We start from the raw sequence: 20,699 nt of genomic DNA on the forward strand, positions 1-20,699 counted from the left end.
ATGGGGCCTAGTTTTTAAATGGGCAATCATCCAAAAAATAAATTAGCTTGGATTTGACTTAACCTTTTCTCTTTTTCTTTTTGCTTTTTTGCTTTCTCTTCTTTTAAAATAAGTTACCCATCTCTTACTTGCAACAATCTAGAGTGTAGATTGTGAGTCCATTGTAAATAAAGATTAAAAAAATCATACCAAACTGTTTTTATTAGCTAATTTTACTAGTGGAGTTTCCATAGCAAGTTAACATATCTTTTATCATAGGCTTATTAATTTGGACACTTATTGCAAGAATTGAGAGGAGAGTTGTCATTATGATTTTATCACCGTCCAACTAACACAAGCAAATTGTTGGTCACATACAAATTTATTAAAAAACATGTCAATGAATATATAATCATTACAATTTTTCATAACTTTAATATAAAAAAATCTATTAAACTAAATGGTAGAATTAACAAATCGACTTATATATCAATAATAAAGATAAAAAGAAAAAAAAAATCACAAACCAAATTATTATACTTGATTGGAAAGCCATTTGTGTGCACACAGGAACTACTTAGATCTTTCACACCTTACTAGCTTTAGAAAACATTTCCCATAAGACTGGGGTTTCAAATGTATTGATGGGGGACTAGGACCTTTTAAGATTTAAAAAAGCCTATCACGGCTTCTTCCCCTCTAACGAGTCTTCACACATTAAGAGTTTCATATCTATTTAAATACTTTGGATAAGGAACACAACGTGAGCATAACCACTTCATAATTATCTATAACAATCACACACATAATGGGGCCAAATAATATACTCGTCACAATAATTCAATAATATAATCTATCCTAATATAAGTCCTACAAAATCTCAAAATCAAACAATGACATCAATATATTTTGACAATGATTTAAACAATAAAGTAATTTGTGGTTATTGCATAGTTTGTGAAACAAATAACTTTAAAATTAAAAGCTACTGAAAATTATTTGTATAAAAATTTTATTATAATTTTTGTACTTAAATACCTGTGATGAATCCGTTGGGTGTACGTTCTCTTATACGAGAGACCTGACCCATTAAATAAAGGTAGACTATTCTTCCCACGCACGCAGCTAACATTTAATCATTGTGTTTGGGTGAGAAGTTCTGACCTCAATCTTAAATGGGTTGGTCCGGCCTCTCTCGACCCAATTCTTTCGACCATTAGGTTCGATCAGAAGGAGCCTGCCGATGAACATCACAGATCTCTCACACGTGTCCCACGGTCACTCGTGTGAGAATCCCTCAGTATATATGCAATTAAAAGCAAACCGCTGGTCCGTCTTGTCCTTATTTTGTAAAAGGCCAAAAAAAAAAAAGGACTAGGCCCAGCTTTCCTTGTCCCCATCTAGAACAGCTGCTCTCTCTCTCTCTCTTTCTCTCTCTCTCTCTCTGTTTCGTCGACCATGCCTTTTAGTCAACTTCCTCTCTCTGTCTCTCATTTTACTCGTTTTGTGCTCCTCTTTCGCTCTTATTTCCTTTTCTCTTCCACTTATACCCATTTCAACTCCTCCTTTGCTCTTATTTCCTTTTCTCTTCCACTTATATCCATTTCAACTCTCCTTTGCTCTTTTTTCCTTTTCTCCGGGCTCGAATGCGATTCCAGTTTCTCTCAATGGAAGAGGAATCCTAACGGTGCATGGAAGAATTCCTGGAACTAAGCTCCCTAAGTACTCTCGGAATTGATCGTAATAAGGTATGCGTCGCTTCCTAGGCTTCCCTATGAAAATCGGACTGGGATCCCGAGAATTAGGGTTCCTCTTCTTCTTCTTCTAATTCTCTTCTCCTTTCTGCTCTTTTCGGATGATAGCTGTCTGTTGTGCTTTGGAAGTAGAATTTCGGTCCATACTCGCTTCATTCTCAGAATTGAACGGCTAGGATTAACTGCCGCCAGGCTTCCATTATGTGTGCTAGGAACACATACAGGTGTAATTTATTTGGAATTGGGAGTGGAATTTGTGAGTTTGGAGGTGTATAATTCGTTAATTGAAAATGTCAATCTTGCCATCTCCTTGCTGGACTCTAATTCCAATTCGGTACCATGTGCCCTGACGGGCACTTTCTTGGAGCTGCCCGCCAGAAATTGGTGGATTTGGCTCTTGTACGCAAGAGGGTAGATGAGGGATTTTCCTATTCTAACGGGTAGTTTAGTAGGTGTGTACCGTAGCCTGGATTAGCCATGTATTGGATGGGTCCTGAACCAAGATTCAGACTGTGTATCATCCATGCCAGTGTGAATTTTGGATGATTTACTTACTCTCTCGGGGATAGATGCGAAATTTTTATGTATCATTCGCACCCTGCATCCAAATTCTTATTCTGGAGGCCGATGTTTTAACAAGGGGATGGAGTGATTTTAAGGGTAACTTCGGTGTTTAGATGAAGTCAAAGTTTGATAAGTCGCTTATTTTTAAGAGTATGTTTCTTTCCGCATGTATGCTTTCTTTCTAAAATCTACAGTTAATGGCAAGTGTTTGTTTTGAGGAACCCTTATTTTTAAGAGTTTGTGCTCAGCTAAGAAACTGGTTTAGCAAAGTGATTTTGGCTTAACAGATCTACTGAGCTGAGAAACTCATGGTTGTGGTAGTAGTAATAACTAGGCCACATAAGTTCATTTAAATTTGACAGTTTGAGTACATATGGATAAGAGAATTTGGTTTGAACTAATTTCCATTTTTATCTCTTTCAATTGTATCTAATCCGTTTGGAATGAATGGCCTTATAATGCCTCTAACTTCATTTTTATTTATTGGACTTAGCAGTAGTGAATTGAACATAATATCTGGAATGAGAAGGAAAAAAATGTATCCCATGATATATTGAAGAAATAAAACCTATATTTCAAGTCTAACTCCATTTTAAAACTGGCAACCCCTATTACCCTTGTAGGTTCCACATTATGTCTTTCCAATATCATAGATTCCAATACCATTATTGTGGTAGGTAGGTCAAGACCTTTCTCTTCGCTTGAAGTTGATGGATCTTCCTCCATTGCATAGAGTCCAGCCTATCCTTGTAGCAAGGTCAAGACTTTTCTCTATCTTAGGTCAATGGATCTTCTCAATTAGAAGATCTCTTATATGTAGAAGACACATTCCCAATTGACCGAGCTTAATTCTAATCATTTCGTTTGAGGAAAGATATCCACAAGTTGGATCGATTCATATATTCGTAACCAAGACGTACTGGATTCTCTTTGACTTGGAAGGAGAAAGAAGGCTTGAATGTCGACATATGTGTATTATCCAATTCATTCGACCGGTAGTATCCATTTTGGAAGCACCCATTGGCAAAGTCACTCAACAGGAAGTTTATGATCCCTAAAATGGACTATGCACTTTATTTGTTTGGTTACCTGGAAGCATTTCACAAATTCTTCTTTCCTTCCTAGCACGTTAACCTGTGTGCTTCCTCCCAAAGCATATACTCATACGCACATGTGTGTGTGGGTTTACATGCAGGTATTCATAAGTCAACAGGTTTATTTGGTATCAATTTAACCTTGTGAGCTTCTTACTTAAGTGCATACTTGTGAGCATGCATACGTGCATGTCGTGGGGGGACAAAATGGACTCATTGATTAGATAAAGAAGACCACCAAAATTTTGTGATCCGCTCTCTAAACTATTTCAATTCTTACAGCCCAGAGTTTGGTTTGAAATAGGAAGCAGTTATTTCTTGAGCTAGTTTCCTAACCACTTTCAAAGTTAGGTCGGGGCATATTTGTATGGGTTATGGAGTTTGTAAGGAGGAACACGTTTTTGGATTTGTTTTGGGTTTCTTCTTGAAGAACCCCTGCAATGGAGATTTGCTTGTTGTGTTATTGGTTGATTGCTTGGCTTCGAGAAGATGTTCAATCTCGTGATTGTCAAATGTAGCTATGTGCTTGCTAATCTCTATCTCCCACTTGCTCTACCAAGCTAGAACATGCTCTTTGCATTTGTTGCCATGCACAATTTCAAGAAGCGCTATTTATTGTCATAGTGGTTTTTCATATTGCACTAAAAGATGATTAATGAATAATTCTTTGGTGTTCACCACCCCAAGTATAGGGTCGCGATGTAGTAATAATCTCGGTAAGACCGAGGTCGAATCCACAGGGATTGAACCTTGTACGTAATCTGAAAGTAACTAGAACTAGAACTAGAAGAAGATGTAATCTAAACAGGAGAATTTTAAGAGAATAATGGTAAATTAAGTAACTAAAACTTGTAAAATTCAAAGGTGGGAAATTAGGGTTTCCAAGGATCTACTTGTAGAGATCAGAGAGATTTACGCATTCACGAACACAACTGGAATCAGAGTCCCATCTTCATCCAATTGGAAGATAATTCATTAAAATCCAAATCTGAACTTCCTTTGATTTAGTTTTCAAGAGATGAGAGGTATGAGAATTAGAATTGATTCCATCACAAAACCATGCCCATGAGACAAAGCAAACAACAAAATTTAACCAATCCACAACCAAGCTAAGAGAGTTATGAACGTTAGGAAGGATTCCATCATCCAACCATGTCCATGAGACGATGGTGAACAACAGGGTTCCTACGCTTGCAACCTCGATACATGCACAGAATATACTCAAAGCTATCGCAGATCTATTGTAATTTAAGTCACAACAAACCATTAAAAACCATGAATATTCCTCATAATCAAACCATAATCAAAGATAGTTCAACTGAATCAAAAGCATAGAAACACCCCATCACGTTTCAAGCTTCACCTCTTAGCCCTAGCTAAGAGGTTTAGCTCATCATAGACATGATGATCTAAAATCTCTTAAAGGAAAAACATTAACAAAACCAGGAAGGGAAGAAAAACTCAGCAAATGGCCGGCCGTCCCACGCTTTTTCTCTCTTATTCTCTTGCTCCACGTTCACGGTCTTGGATATCCCTCACGTCTCATCTTTCTTTCTTTTATAAGCATTAGCAAGGTCGGTTGCTAGGCTAGTAGTCGGTGGTATGTTTTACGCAGTAATAGCGACGTGCACAGCGAAAACGCGGAAGTGCTTGCGCTTGGACTGAGTTTTAGGACATTGATCGTCCCACATCTCAGTTTTGGCTCCATGGTTGGGGTTGTGGCTGGCTTGGGCTCCACTTGAACGGTCCGGATCGACCATCCGATCAATGATGGTGGGTTACTACTTGGAAATCCCGGTTTTCTCGGACGTGCGTTACGCATGCGAATTCGCTGAGATGCTCGGTGGGCCCCACAGTGATGTTTTCGGAGAAATCCAACCCCGTCCATTGGATTCCTGACGAGATTTCGGTCGAAAAGGGGTAGTTTTGGTCAAGTTTTAGTGCGGCCCACTGTATCTTTGTTCCCGCCGTCCATCTTGCATTTTGGATGAGATTTTTGTGTGTACACATGCATGGATGCAAATGGAGAGCATGGTTGTGGTCAGCACCCCTCTTTAGATCGAATGGACAGTTTAGATCGTCTGAATGGACGATCATGCCGGCCCACTGATCACCACAACGGATGCACGTCCGATCACTGTGCATAAACGAGAGATGGGTTGGGTTAAACTGTGTTTGACCCGAACCCTGGTTCTGGTGCGCTGCACACTCACTTGCATGCGTGCGCACTCAACCCAAGGTGGGGCCCATCATGATGTTCATGAGAAATCTGCTCCGTTCATCTGTCCTTCCATCCAATTTAAGGGGTTAGCCCAAATTTGAAGCATATCCAGAGATCAGGTGGGCCCCAAATCAGTGATTTTGTGGCTAATCTTTCCGTTGGGCCACTTCCACAAATATCCAATTGCTGAAATTTTACGTGTATAGTTACTTTATGATCCTCAAGCCGGATATAAAGTTTCGAGCCAAACGGATGGTGGGAACCCTGTGATCTTGCATTCAGGACAATTTTCAGGCTTCTTTATCTTTAATCATTGGGTTTTTTCTTGGATCTTTGGCGTGTGAATTCTTCAATCTCGGTCCCCTAAGATCCGTCCCTTGTCTTGGTGATTCTCGAGCATCAAATCCATGCCTTTAGCACCCTTTTCAGTCCTAGCTCTTGAATTCACCTTGCAACACAAATATGATCAAAATAGAATGTTTAAGCATTATCATGTACGTAAAACCAAGTAATAACTAGGGTCTAATATGCAATATTTGACCCTTAACACAATCCCCAACTAGCATTTTGCTAGTCCCCGAGCAAAGTATGCGAAAAATATTCCGAGAATTACAGGACAATTTTTATAAGCTCACGTGATTTTTGAACAACGATCCAGAAAATAGAATTCCGAGATACATTAATGTTGAGTCTTATTTACTCCTAAACTCAAATGCTCGGTAAATTTCACGGTCAAGTTCAAAGTATTAATCCATAAATTAGAACAATTCTAAACATTGAGTTCCACGGGTGTAGAGTGTAACCTTGACTTATCACAATTAAAGATTCAATCGTCAATTTTCATGATAACATTGATAATCAAAAGGAGCATTCCGGATAACCCAACCTAAACCGAAACTTGCCTTATAGTTCGGCCTTTTCATTCTTCCAGCTTTTGATTTTTCCATCGATGGCTTTCACGCTATGTCAACTTTTTAAAGATCTTTAATAGGTAGCCGTTTTCAATGATAACTATTTTTTAGCAGAGTATTCTTTTCTTTTTCTTTTTTGCTTTCTTTTCAATTCTTGTCATTGAACATGATGGACAAATTCCCCAGGTTAGCTCCTTCCATGCCTAGTGATTACCAGGTTAACAATTTAATATCGAACTGAAGCTTTAATGTAGAAGCTAGGTGTCACATGTAAAATCATGACTCAATCAATGTTTAAAATATCTAATCATGGATTAATAATTTGAACTTAACTGTGAAATCTAACAGATAACTGAATCCAAGAGTCACAAATGACCAACATTACGTATCTTATACTTCTAAATCAATAATGTCCTTCCAAATCACTAGAATTCACAAGAATTTCCAAAAAAAAATTTAAATTTTTTTCACAATTTTAGCTTAAGACTGAGAAAACACTGATTAGGTAACCTAATCTCCCATTCCCAACCTAAAATCTACATTGTACTCAATGTAAAACATATAAGCATGCAATGCCAATGAGATAATGAAAGTAAAGGAGAAGTGATGAAAAGATAGTACCTGATGGAGTAGTACGACTTTTTCCAAAGAGATCTTAGCGTGAAGGTGGGTCAGCACAAGAGTTAAAACCATAAGAAGCAACTATCCTAAAACAAATGGAAAGCAAACCATCCTAACAGCATAAAGCCGACTATCCTAAAACGATAAAAAGCGAACTACCCTAGTCCTATGAAAGCAGTAAACCTACCTATACCTCTATCAGATTAGGAGATTAGTCCTGGTACACAGGATCATTTAGAGGCATGGACATGTCCTCTGAATCAAGTTTTTCAAAAATGGCTTTAATTGATGTCCATTTACTTTAAACTCATTGCCATTGTCTGGATTTTGAATCTCGACAGCCCCATGAGGATAAACATTGATAACAGTGAAAGGGTCGGTCCAACAAAATCGGAGCTTACCCGGAAAGAGATGTAATCGAGAATTATATAAAATGACTTTCTGACTGGTGTGAATGATTTTTGCAGAATATGTTGGTCATGAAACGCTCTCATCTTGTCCTTCTAAATTCTTGAGTTCTCGTACGCATCGTTCCGAATTTCTTTAAGTTCATTTAACTGAAGTTTGCGCAGCGAGCCAGCGTTGTCCAGATTGAAGTTCAGATTTTATGCTCAGTAGGCTCTATGTTCCAACTCCACAGGCAAATGACAAGCTTTCCCATAGACAAGTCTAAAGGGAGACATTCCAATAGGGGTTTTAAATGTAGCACAGTAAGCCCATAAAGCATCGGTCAATTGAATTGACCAATCTTTATGGCCAGGGTTAACCATCTTTTCCAAAATGTGTTTAATTTCTCTATTGGAAATCTTAGCTTGTCCACTTGTTTGTGGGTGGTATGGAGTGCTCACCTTATGAGAGATACCATATTTCTTCATCAAATTCTTGAATGGTATGGAGTGCTCACCTTATGAGAGATACCATATTTCTTCATCAAATTCTTGAATGGTCTATTACAAAAATGTGAGCCCCCATCACTACCGATGGCTCGAGGCGTTCCAAACCGAGAAAGGATGTTTTCTTTTAAGAATTTAATGACTGTTCGATGGTCATTGTTTTGGCACGGAATCGCTTCGACCCATTTAGTGACAGTCTACGACGAGCAAAATATATAGATTTCCAAAGGTTTGGGGGAATTGTCCCATGAAATTGATGCCTCGATGGTTATTGTTTTGGCACGGAATCGCTTCGACCCATTTAGGGCGTGTTTGGGCGTTGGGATTGGAAGGGATTCGGTGGGATGGAATTCAAAAAACAGAATTACCCTATTGCCATGGGATAAGAATAATTTCATGCTTTGTTGGTAATCCGGTGGTACATTGAATGGATATACTAACCATCATTCGAAGTTATTGAGAATAACACACGTGTTATATCTAGACCGTTCATTTGTTTTGTAACCTCATTTTATGGCATGGGCCTAAAAATGAGGTAGATCCAAAACTTATATAGCCCCATTGAAGTTTTCAATGGTAAGTATTCAATCCCCGTTGCTTTCTATGGTGGGGTCCACCTGATCTTTAGATTAACCTGATTTTTTGGCCCATGCTCTAAAATAATCTCAAAAAATGGGTGGACGGTGTGGATCTAACCTACACATCATAGTGAGACCTACACAACTTGCTAACATTGAGTGAAATTGGCATCGGACCCAATGCAATTCCATCGACAGCTTTTCCATCCTCCCCAAACATGGAGTGGAATTGGCACGGGACCAGATGCAATTCCATCCCACCCAATCCCTTCTAATCCCAGTGCCCAAACACGCCCTTAGTGACATAGTATACGGCGAGCAAAATATGTAGATTTCCAAAGGATTGGGGGAATGGTCCCATGAAATTGATGCCCCAACAATCAAATGCTTTTATGATAAGGATGGGGTTCAAGGGCATCATATTTCGATGGGACAATGCTCCCAATTTCTGACAATGCTCACAAGCCTTGCAAAACTCATGAGTGTCCTTGAACATAATGGGCCAGTAAAACCCACACTGCGTAATCTTGGCCATAGTCTTTTTAGCAAAAAAGTGACCACCACAGGCCTGAGAGTGACAGAAGGAGATGTCACTTTGATGTTCATCGTCTGGCACACATCTCCTTAAGATTTGGTCCGAGCAATATTTAAACAAATACGGATCATCTCAGAAGAATTTGCACACCTAGGTGAAAAATTTCTTCTTATCTTGTGCAGTTCAATGTGTCTGTGTGAAACCTATGGCAAGATAATTAGCAATATCAGCAAACCAAGGTGAATGGAAGACTTTGAACAATTGTTCGTTAGGGAACATGTCATTTATATGTGTTGTCTTAAGGGAATTTGGGAGATCAAGGCAAGAAAGATGGTCAACCACTATGTTCTCTACTCCCTTTTTATCTTTTATTTCTAAATCAAATTCTTGGAGTAGGAGGATCCATCTAATCAGGCGGGGCTTAGTATTATTCTTAGAAAGAAGATACTTGAGCGCCGCATGATCATTGTAAATGACAATCCTTGATCCAATCAAGTAGGACCTAAATTTGTCCAAAGCGAACACTACGGCTAAGAGTTCCTTTTCTGTAGTCGAGTAGTTCACTTGGGCCGGATTTAGAGTTCTACTTGCGTAGTGAATAACGTAGGGATTCTTTTCTTTTCTCTGGCCTAGGACCGCCCCAAGAGCATAGTCAGACGTTTCGCACATAAGTTCAAAAGGAAGGCTCCAGTCGGGTGGCTGCATGATAGGTGCAGTGGTTAACATGCCCTTAAGCTTAGTGAAAGCTTCCTGGCATTGCTTAGTTCACTTGTATGGTGCATCCTTTGGAAGTAGATTACATAGAGGACGAGAGAGGAGACTAAAGTCCTTTATGAATCTTCTGTAAAAACCGGCGTGTCATAAGAAGGATCGCACGTCTCGTATGTTCTTAGGTGGAGGTAGGCTAGAGATAAGATCAATTTTTTGCCTCATCTATCTCGATTCCTTTGGAGGAGATGATATGTCCAAGGACAATTCCCTTACGAACCATGAAATGACACTTCTCCCAATTAAGTATCAAATTCTTTTCTTCACATCTTTTCAGCACACATTTAAGATTCTTTAAGTAATCGCTAAAAGATGGACCGAAGACAAAGAAGTTGTCCACGAAGACCTTTAAATATTGCCCCACGATATAAAAAAAATACTCATCATGCATCGCTGAAAAGTGGCAGGGGCATTACATAGTCCGAATGGCATCCTTCGGTAAGCAAAGGTGCCGTAAGGACATGTAAATGTGGTCTTTTCCTGATCTTCAGGGGCCATCTCTATCTGGTTGTCGCCCGAATATCCGTCAAGGAAACAGTAATATGAATGACCAGCCATTCTTTCCAAAATTTGATCGATGAAGGGCAAAGGAAAATGGTCCTTCCTTGTGACGGTATTCAATTTACTGTAGTCAATGCACATTCTCCAACCAGTAGTAACTCTAGTTGGCACGAGCTCATTGTTGGCATTGGTGACGATGGTGATTCCATACTTCTCGGGAACCACCTGAGTTGAACTCACCCATTGACTATCGGATATAAGGTATATGATACCCACATCCAATAGTTTAAGAACCTTGGCCTTACCCACTTCCTTCATGTTTGGATTTAGTCTACGTTGTGATTGCCGCGAGGTTTACGCATTGTCCTCAAGATAAATGCGGTGAGTACAAATCGAAGGGTCAATTCCCTTGAGGTCCACAATCGTCCATCCAAGGGCTCCCTTATGCTCAATGAGAGTCGATATAAGCATACTCTCCTGTTCTTGCTCAAGGTGGGAAGAAATCATCACCGGGTATGTCTCATCTTGACCTAAATAAACATATTTTAAATCAGAGGGCAAAAGTTTTAAGTTAAGCTTCGGTGCCTTGAGGTTAGACGGTAAAGGCACTTCACCAGTTTGGGGTAACTCTTCAAATTGTTACCTCTACCGGTTAACTTTAAATACCGGCGCAGTATTAAGCATGACACCCATCTCCTTAATCATGTCATCATCAAAATCATGAGAGTCAGCCAGGCACATCTCTAGAGGATCAGAGGATAAGGTCAAAGGTGTTTTATCTTCCACGAAAGAGTCAATCATGTTAATGTTGTGGAAATCGTCATCATCCTCTAACCGTCTGCCTGTGTTGAAAAAGATATTCAACTCCAATGTCATATTCTCGAAAGACATACTTATGACTCCATTCTTGCAATTAATCATTGCATTTGAAGTGGTAAGGAATGGGCGACCAAGAATGACGGGAATCTGAGTGCTCATGATACTGATGGGTTTCGTATCTAGGACGATAAAATCTGGCGGGTAGTAGAATTTGTCAACTTGGACCAACACATCATCAATTATCCCTCTCGGTATACGAACAGAGCGATCAGCAAGTTGTAATGTGGTTAGGGTGGGTTTTAATTCACCCAAACCTAATTGTTTGTATACCGAGTAGAGAATCAGATTTACGCTCGCTCCTAAGTCAAGAAGCGCGTGCTCAATTCGGTAGTTCTTGATTACACAAGGTATGGTTGGGCTACCGGGATTTTTGAATTTCTGTGGCACATCTTGCTTTAGGATGACACTTACTTTCTCAGTTAAGAAGATTTTCTTTTGAATATTTTGCCGTCTTTTAGTCGTACACAAGTCTTTCAGAAATTTGGCATATGAAGGTATTTGTTTTACAACATCAAGTAGAGGAATATTGACCTTCACTTGTTTCAACACCTCTAGAATATCCTGAGAGTTAGAGAGAGGTTTTGGTGCAACCAACCGTTGGGGGAATGGAGCAATCGGCTTGCCTTGAAGTTCCGATTCCAATTCTCGTGAAGCAGTGGTAGGTCTATCATCGTTGTCCTCTTCCGGGTCCTTAGGCTTTTCAGCCCCAACCGGAATGGTTTTGTCAATGGTCTTCCCACTCCTAAGAGTGGTGATAGATTTAGTTTACTCCATCTGATTTGAAGAGCTGGGGTCACTTATCTCATATTGTGGTTTGGGATTGGGGAGAGGTTGAGCAGGAAGCATCCCCTTTCCCCCAATTGCTAATTGTGACTCCATCCTTTGGACAGACGACGCAAGCGTTTCAATCGCTGTTCCGATTTCTTGGATTGCTTGTGCTGTATTCTGATTAAGTAGCTCTTGGTCTTGAATGTGTTTTAGAACCGGATCCTCTTGAGGTTTCATTTGATTTGGAATTTGATTGAAAAATCCGTGAGGAGTAGCAGTTTGTCCATTCCTTCAACTGAAGTTTGGATGATTTCTCCAACTAGGATTGTATGTATTAGAGGTAGGTCCATTGAAAGGTCTTTGGTAATTGTTTACGGCATTGGATTGCTCATTCAACACCTATTGAAAAGCAGGTATTGTTGGACAATTTTCAGTTGAGTGAATGTTGCAAGCACAAATACTACAAACAGTTTCCTTAACCTTATCCTTTTTTAATTCCATGGCCTCGAATTTCCTTATGAGATTAGACACTTAGTATTGATATCATCATCCTCTTTTAAAAGGTATACTCCACCCCTCTCCTTTGATTGAGTGGGCTTAGAAGTGGTGCTTGATTTTGGGTAAGTGTCCCATGATTGTGAGTTTTCTGCAAGTCTATCCAAGTAGTCCCACACATCATCGGCATTTTTATTCATGAATTCCCCATTACACATTGTCTCGACCAATTGGCGCATGGAAGATGTCAGACCATCATAGAAAAAGTATGTAATGCGCCACGTTTCAAAACCATGTTGTGGGCATGAGCTGACAAGATCCTTGAACCGCTTCCAACATTGGAAGCACGTTTCGTCCTCCTTTTGGGCGAAGTTCATGATTGACTTTCTAAGGGTGTTTGTTTTATGATGTGGAAAAAATTTCTTTATGAACTCCCTTATCATATCATTCCATGTGCCAATAAATCTAGGATGTAGTGAATGCAACCACGTCTTAGCTTTCTCTTTCAAAGAAAAGGGAAAGATTTTCAGCCTGACTGTGTCCTCAGACACGTTTGGAAAATATAAAGTAGCTATGATCTCATTAAACTCTTTCAAGTGCAAATATGGACTTTCAGATTCAAGTCCATAGAATTTCGGAAGGAGTTGGATCAACCCTGGCTTGATATCCATGTGTCCCGTATTTTCTGGAAAAACCATGCATGAGGACGTGCTCACCCCCGTCAGTTGTAAATAATCTCATAAAGTACGAGGCGGGGGTGGTTGATGCCCCTCATTCTCATCCTGGACTTCCCCAACCATTGGTTGAGGTAGTCCTTTCGGTTGATTGGCTAGTTGATTTGCGGCCATAACCTCAATTAACTCTGGGGATCTCGAACGGTGTCTAGTCCTGTGATGGATAGTTAACCCATCAACCAATCCTCCTTCAGTTAAGAGATGTCGAGTGTTTTCACAGACCCACTTGGGCATGAAACACTCGCAGCCCTCAATCTCAGATTCTATCCTAAACCTAAAAAGGAAGAAATAGAAATCTAGAAATAAAGAGAAAAAGAGTTGGAAAGAAGTTACAAAATTAGAAGTTCCTAAGTTGAAAACCTGCAAAACAAAATAAAACAAGTCAGTTTCTAAAAATAGAAAGTTCCTAAAAAATAGAAAGTAAACTAGTTTCTAAAAAAGGAAAGTGTCTAAAAATAGAAAGTTTCTAAAGATAGAAAATAAGACTCTAATCCTAAAAATAGAAAATAGAAAATTAGAAAGAGATTACCAATTTAGAAAGTCTATCTCAGAATCCTATAAAATAGGAAAGTCAGGTTAGTTTCTAAAAAATCAAACAGAAAAACCTAAACCTAAAATTAGAAAACCCTATTCTTAACATAATTCTAAAACTAGTTAATCTTAGAAAAACGCAACCGTCAATCCCCGGCAACGGCGCCAAAAACTTTTTCACCACCCTAAGTATAGGGTCGCGATGTAGTAATAATCTCGGTAAGAACGAGGTCGAATTCACAGGGACTGAACCTTGTACGTAATCTGAAAGTAGCTAGAACTAGAACTAGAAGATGTAATCTAAACAGGAGAATTTTAAGAGAATAATGGTAAATTAAGTAACTAAAACTTGTAAAATTCAAAGGTGGGAAATTAGGGTTTCCAAGGATTCACTTGAAGAGATCAGGGAGATCTATGCTTGATTCACGAACACAACTGGAATCAAAGTCTCATCTTCATCCAATTGGAAGATAATTCATTAAAATCCAAATCTGAACTTCCTTTGATTTAGTTTTCAAGAGATGAGAGGTATGGGAATTTGAATTGATTCCATCACAAACCATGCCCATGAGACAAAGCAAACAACAAAGTTTAACCAATCCACAACCAAGCTAAGAGAGTTATGAACGTTAGGAAGGATTCCATTATCCAACCATGTCCATAAGACGATGGTGAACAACGGGGTTCCTACGCTCGCAACCTCGATACATGCACAGGATATACTCAAAGCTATCGCAGATCTGTTGTAATTTAAGTCCCAACAAATCATTAAAAATTATGAATATTCCTCGTAGTCAAACCAAAATCAAAGATAGTTTAACTGAATCAAAGGCATAGAAACACCCCATCACATTACAAGCTTCACCTCTTAGCCCTAGCTAAGAGGTTTAGGCGTTTAGCTCATCATAGATATGATGATCTAAAATCTCTTAAAAGGAAAAACATTAACAAAACTAGGAAGGGAGGAAAAACTCAACCAATGGCCGGCTGTCCCACGCTTTTTCTCTCTTCTTCTCTTGCTCCACGTCCGCAGTCTTGGATATCCCTCACGTCTCATCTTTCTTTCTTTTATAAGTATTAGCAAGGTCAGTTGCTAAGCTGGTAGTCGGTGGTACGTTTTATGCAGTAATAGCAACATGCGCAGCGAAAATGCGGAAGTGCTTGTGCTTGGACTGAGTTTTGGGACTCTGGTCGTCCCACATCTCAGTTTTGGCTCCATGGTTGGGGTCGTGGCTGGCATGGGCTCCACCTGAACGGTCTGGATCGGCCATCCGATCAACAATGGTGGGCCACTACTTCTTGGAAATTCTCGTTTTCCCGAACGTGCGTTACGCTTGCAAATTCGCTGAGATGCTCGGTGGGCCCCACAGTGATGTTTTTGGAGAAATCCACCCCGTCTTTTTGGATTCCTGACGAGATTTCGATCAGAAAGGAGTGGTTTTGGTCAAGGTTTAGTGCGGCCCACTGTATCTTTGTTCCCACCGTCCGTCTTGCATTTTGGATGAGATTTTCGTGTGTACACGTGCATGGATGCAAATGGAGAGCATGGTTGCGGTCGGCGCCCCCCCTGGATCGAATGGACGGTTTAGATCGTCCGAATGGACGATCATGGTGGCCCACTGATCACCGCAGCGGACACACGTCTGGTTCACTGTGCGTAAACGAGAGATGGGTCGGGTCAAACTGCGTTTGGCCCGAACCCTGGTTCCGGTGGGCTGCGCACTTACGTGCATGTGTGCGCACTCAACCCAAGGTGGGGCCCATCATGATGTTCATGAGAAATCTGCTCCATTCGTCCGTCCTTCCATCCAATTGAAGGGGTTGAGCCCAAGTTTGAAGCATATCTAGAGATCAGGTAGGCCTCAAATCAATGATTTTGAGGCCGATCTTTCCGTTGGGCCAGTTCCACAAAGATCCAATCACCAAAATTTTACGTGTACAGTTACTTTATGATCCTCAGGCCGGATATAAAGTTTCGATCCAAACGGATGGTGGAAACCTTGTGATCTTGCATTCAGGATGATTTTCAGGCCTCTTTATCTTTAATCACTGGGTTTTCTCGGATCTTTGGCATGTGAATTCTTCAGTCTCCAACCTTTAAGATCCGTCCCTTGCCTTGGTGATTCTTGAGCATCAAATCCATGCCTTTAGCACCCTTTTCAGTCCAAGTTCTTAAATTCACCTTGCAACACAAACATGATTAAAATAGAACTTTTAAGCATTATCATGTACGTAAAACCAAGTAATAACTGGGGTCTAATATGCAATATTTGACCATCAACATTTGGCATCAACACCTATGAGCATCCCCATCCTTTCTTATACATTGAGGCATGCTTGGCCCGAGAAGAGTGTATGTTTCAAGTTCAGTTTTTTCAGGCTGTATAAGCTGGCCCATGGTTCAATGATCGCAACTAAAAAAGGGCCCTATTCACCCATATCGGTCAAATTCCCTCTCGCTTTTTTCATCCATTTCTTCATTTCAACCCAAAGGAAGCTTGGAAGCTCTTTTAGGCTAGACCTATTTTGGGGAATCAAAACTCAATATTTTAGTGGGATTCCGTGAATCAAAGCAGAATGGACCATCTTGGGGGAAATCAGATAAAGGGGTAATCGATCACTCTCTTTCATTCTTTTAATCTTTGGTTGGTTGTATTTCAATGCAGTGGGCCATAATCCACCAAAGCATGCTTAGTTTGCATTCGAGTAGGGCCTATTTGGTTGACTTTCAATAAGTCATGCTGATGGACATCGTGCTTATCAAAGAATAGTTCGGACACCATTGAATACATGTTAAATAAAAAAACGATATATGCTAGCGTTTTACATTTTTCCTATTTCCCCGACAATATATCAAATTTTTTTTTTTCTGGGGCAAGAAAAACCCAATATGGGTCTGCATTGTCTGTTAGGTGTCCTATACGCCCTGCGCGCCCCTCAATATTGATATTTAAAACCTTGGTTTCACCGTATTCATAGTAAGAGTCAGAGAATGCCTAATGACATCTGCAAGGTAGAGCATTAAGCTCTTACCAAACGATTAAATGTAGGAGGCACATGAGATTAGGCAATGATTTCTTAAGAAGGCACAAAGCGAGGTGACATTCTTGGATCCCTTGGACTGATACGAGGTCAATAAACACAAATCTCTTGCCTGCAAATAGGGGAACATTCACTCTCCCCAACCACTAATCCTAAGGCCATTCTTGCCCGAGGTGATCTCACCTCTGCTCCCTTGGTTCCTTGTATTCTTTCTTTTGCAACCTTGTCAGCTAGTACCCTCTAAGTCATAGTCAGTCTGCACAACACTGGTTGTTTGTACCATTGTATTTTTCCTTTTGTAATTCAGATTGAAGCTAGCCCTTGCATTCCCCAAATCGTAGCTTGGGTAGTGGAAACGAGATAGCCTACTGTCTATACAAACTGTCTGGGTAGGGTGTTTGTGATTGTAGTAATGTAAGTGTGACTTCCGGCTAAGTGTACCTTTGTGTGAGTAATTGATTGAGCACTCTACCATCACTCAAGAGTGGAGCTCCCTCACACTAGGCATAGCTACATTTTTTATCTTTTCTCGCACCAACCAACAGGAATTGATTCAAACACTAGCTTCCTCAAGCTAGGCTGTGAAGGCATGGAAGCCAAGCTTTGGATGCATCTTGGGATCATAGTTAGCATTACACTGTTTTATATTGTCATATTTTTGAAAAATACATCTAAAAATGCAAGGAGTATCTTTCAAAATGCTGGGCAGTACCGGCTCGGCTTGGAGTCATGCTCGTTTAAAAAAACAAAGCAAGCTCAAACCAGGGCAGTACTGACTCAGCTTGATTCAGCTTGGTTTGATTTGGCTTGATTCGGCTTGTAGATTGTATGCACATTGTTTCCTATGGTGTGATCCGCTTGAGCTTTGGATATGATTCAATTTTGGGATCATGTCCTAAAATGATATGTAAAAATGGATGGACGGCATAGATAATACATATACATGATGACATGGATAACACATAATACACATACACGAATGCACACTATTTCTTGTGGTTTGTTCGAACTTGGCTCGATTCGATTCGGCTCGGCTTGGATATTTGGACCAAACCAAACCAAGCTCAAGCTCGTATAATGTGGACCAAACCAAGCTCAAACTGTAGGGATAGGCTTGAAGCTCGGCTCGGGTATTTGGACTAAACCAAACCAAGCTCAAGCTCGTATAATGTGGACCAAACCAAGCTCAAACTGTAGAGATAGGCTTGAAGCTCGGCTCGTGTAAAGCTCGAACAGGGGGTGTCACATAAACAAGCCAAACCAAACTTGGGTCAAACTCAATTAGGCTCGGCTCGTGTACAACTCTAACTATAGGCAGTGTTCGAAATATCTTCGATATTATCTTTATCTCCAGCTCAGTGATACTGATAACACTAGTAGCTATACTGATTACGCCGGTAGTCTTAGAAATTTCAAGTATTAGCAATATATCGCTAAGTATCGCCAACGTATCAATATCGCTAATGTAATCGCTAATATTTTCAACTATGTAAATTCTAGGTGTCGCTTGTATTGCCAATGCATAAATATCGCCAATGTATCACTAATATTTTCGACTATGTAAATTTTAGGTAATGCTTGTATCATAAGTGTATCGACAATATTTCAATAATATCGCCAACGTATTGATATCAACAAAATTTTGTTCATTAGAAAAAAATTTATTTCAATTTTTTTCATGGGCACATGGTTATATGTAGTGTTCAATTTGTCATTGATAATATTGATAATATCTCGATATTATTGATATCGCAACATGCGCGATATTAAGACCACAATCTTTCCTTTCCTTTCCAAATGTTGATGATTTCTGGTGAAATATCACGTGTTGTTGATATTTTGCAATATCTATGGATGTTTGGATGGAAGGTTGGATGGTTAAATAGGTCGGATGGGATGGTTGGATTGATTTCTTACAACAACACATGCTTTTAAGGCCCCATTAAATGGAAACTTGTTATATATGCATTCTTTTTGCAATTTATTTATTTCTAAATATGCAAATATTGTACACTTTAACATCTCCTGAAGTTTCGTTGAAAATTCCTCCATTTTTCCTATGTTTCCCCGCATTTCCGATTATTAGTGATATTATCGCCAATATCAATATTGTTTTCATATCCCTGGCCAACGAAACTTGTAGTGATACTGATACTTCAAACACTGATTGTAGGTGTGTGTGTGTGTGTTGGCCCGCAATGACGTGGTTTAGACGTCTGACCCGTTCATTGTGTGTCTTACCTAAATGAGGGGACTAACCAATTTTCGTGCCATTCTAAAAACTCAGGTGGCCCTAATAGGTGGTTTTAGATGCTTTAAGCATGATTTTGCTATATGCAGATGATGTGGTCGATCTGAGTTCTAGATCTAGATGATTTTTGGTTAGTTACATTTAAGCGGACGCACCTAATGCACAATTTGGATGTCTAACACATCATAGTGGACCCCACCCATTTGAATGTAAAGGGGGCACCTCCCAGAAAATTTCTCATTTCTTGCTCTCTCTCCCTCTCACTAAAATGAGGATGTTGAGATGGATGAGTGGCACGACAAGGAAGGATAGAATTAGAAATAAATGCATTCGGGGGAATTTAGGAGCGACACCAATAGTTAATAAGATGAGGGAAAGTAGGCTTTCGATTGTTTGGTCATGTGCAAGTGCAACAGAAACCAAGAACTACATCGGTCGGTAGTGAGTTGGTACAAGTTAAAGGCTCCAACAGGGAAAAGGGAAGGCCCAAAAGGACGTGTGGAGGTAGTAAGAAAACTTAAGTTATGGCCCTTAATAGTCTAGAATGGCTAATAAGGATTCATGTAGCCTACCCCAATTAGTTAAGATAAGGCTTAGATGACGATGATGATGAGAAGGAGAGATCTCCCAGTGCTCTCAAGTCTTAAAGCACTATTAGTAATAGTGCTCCTAGTCACTAGGACACTTAGACAATGCACTCACCATTGATTTGGACCATTGGTTGGGTCCAACTCACATTTCATGGGCTACCACCCAAACATCACAATAGTTTGACAAACAATAACCATTTGATCAATGGTCGTTAATTAGAAATGAATGCATTTGAAGGAACTTAGGAGTAGCACCAATAGGTAATAATATGAGGGAAAGTAGACTTAGATGGTTTGGTCATGTGCAACGTAGACTAAGAATTATGCCGGTTAGGAGCGAGTTGGTACAAGTTGATGGCTCTAAAACGGCAAGGGAAGGGCCAAAAGGATGTGGATTGAGGTAGTAAGAAAAGACTTGATGACCTATGGTCTAACTGAAATTATAGCCCTTGATTGAGTGGAATGGCAGAACATGATTCATTTTGCTAACCCTAATTAATCGGGATAAGGCTTAGATGATGATGATGATGATTGTTAGAGTATAGGAAAATGTATGTACAATTGTCCATGTCTATAGATAGCTACATGGACGGATTCATGTATATCTATTAAGATCTCTACAGATCTCCTAGCTCCACCATATATTCTTCTCATCTCAATAGAATGCAATGCAAAATACGTTCTCCAAAATGTAGTCTTTAAAATCTAAATTGGTATCAAAGCCAAAACCACATCCCACATTCGAGTCATAGAAGGGATGAATTGTGGAAAGGGCAACATGAACAAGAACAAAAGCCACCACAACATGGAAAGTGCTACTTGAACAACCGAAGGGCTACCTAGTATTAACTGAAGTACATGCACCAACGGAAAGGGCTACGTGGATAACTAGAGTGTAACCACCATGTTAGAGGCAAGGGCTAGTGAAAAGGGCTACTTGGGAAAAGAGGCCAGAGTGACTATCAACACAAAGTGGGCCACTGTGGACAT

At 39.9% G+C, this 20,699-nt stretch overlaps 1 protein-coding gene across 2 annotated transcripts in view; it reads left to right on the forward strand.

Annotated features, from left to right (window-relative positions):
* Positions 1 to 1,411: 1,411 nt before the first annotated feature.
* The window catches only part of LOC131243342 (U-box domain-containing protein 44), a 37,350-nt gene continuing 18,062 nt past the window's right edge, over positions 1,412 to 20,699 (forward strand). For both annotated transcript variants that reach the window (XM_058242639.1, XM_058242640.1), the window contains exon 1: positions 1,412 to 1,727. The gene's annotated coding sequence lies outside the window, so the exon portion shown is untranslated. The remainder of the gene's footprint in view (positions 1,728 to 20,699) is intronic.

This window comes from Magnolia sinica, chromosome 4 (genome assembly GCF_029962835.1).
Source record: "Magnolia sinica isolate HGM2019 chromosome 4, MsV1, whole genome shotgun sequence".
Classification (NCBI taxonomy): Eukaryota; Viridiplantae; Streptophyta; class Magnoliopsida; order Magnoliales; family Magnoliaceae; genus Magnolia; species Magnolia sinica.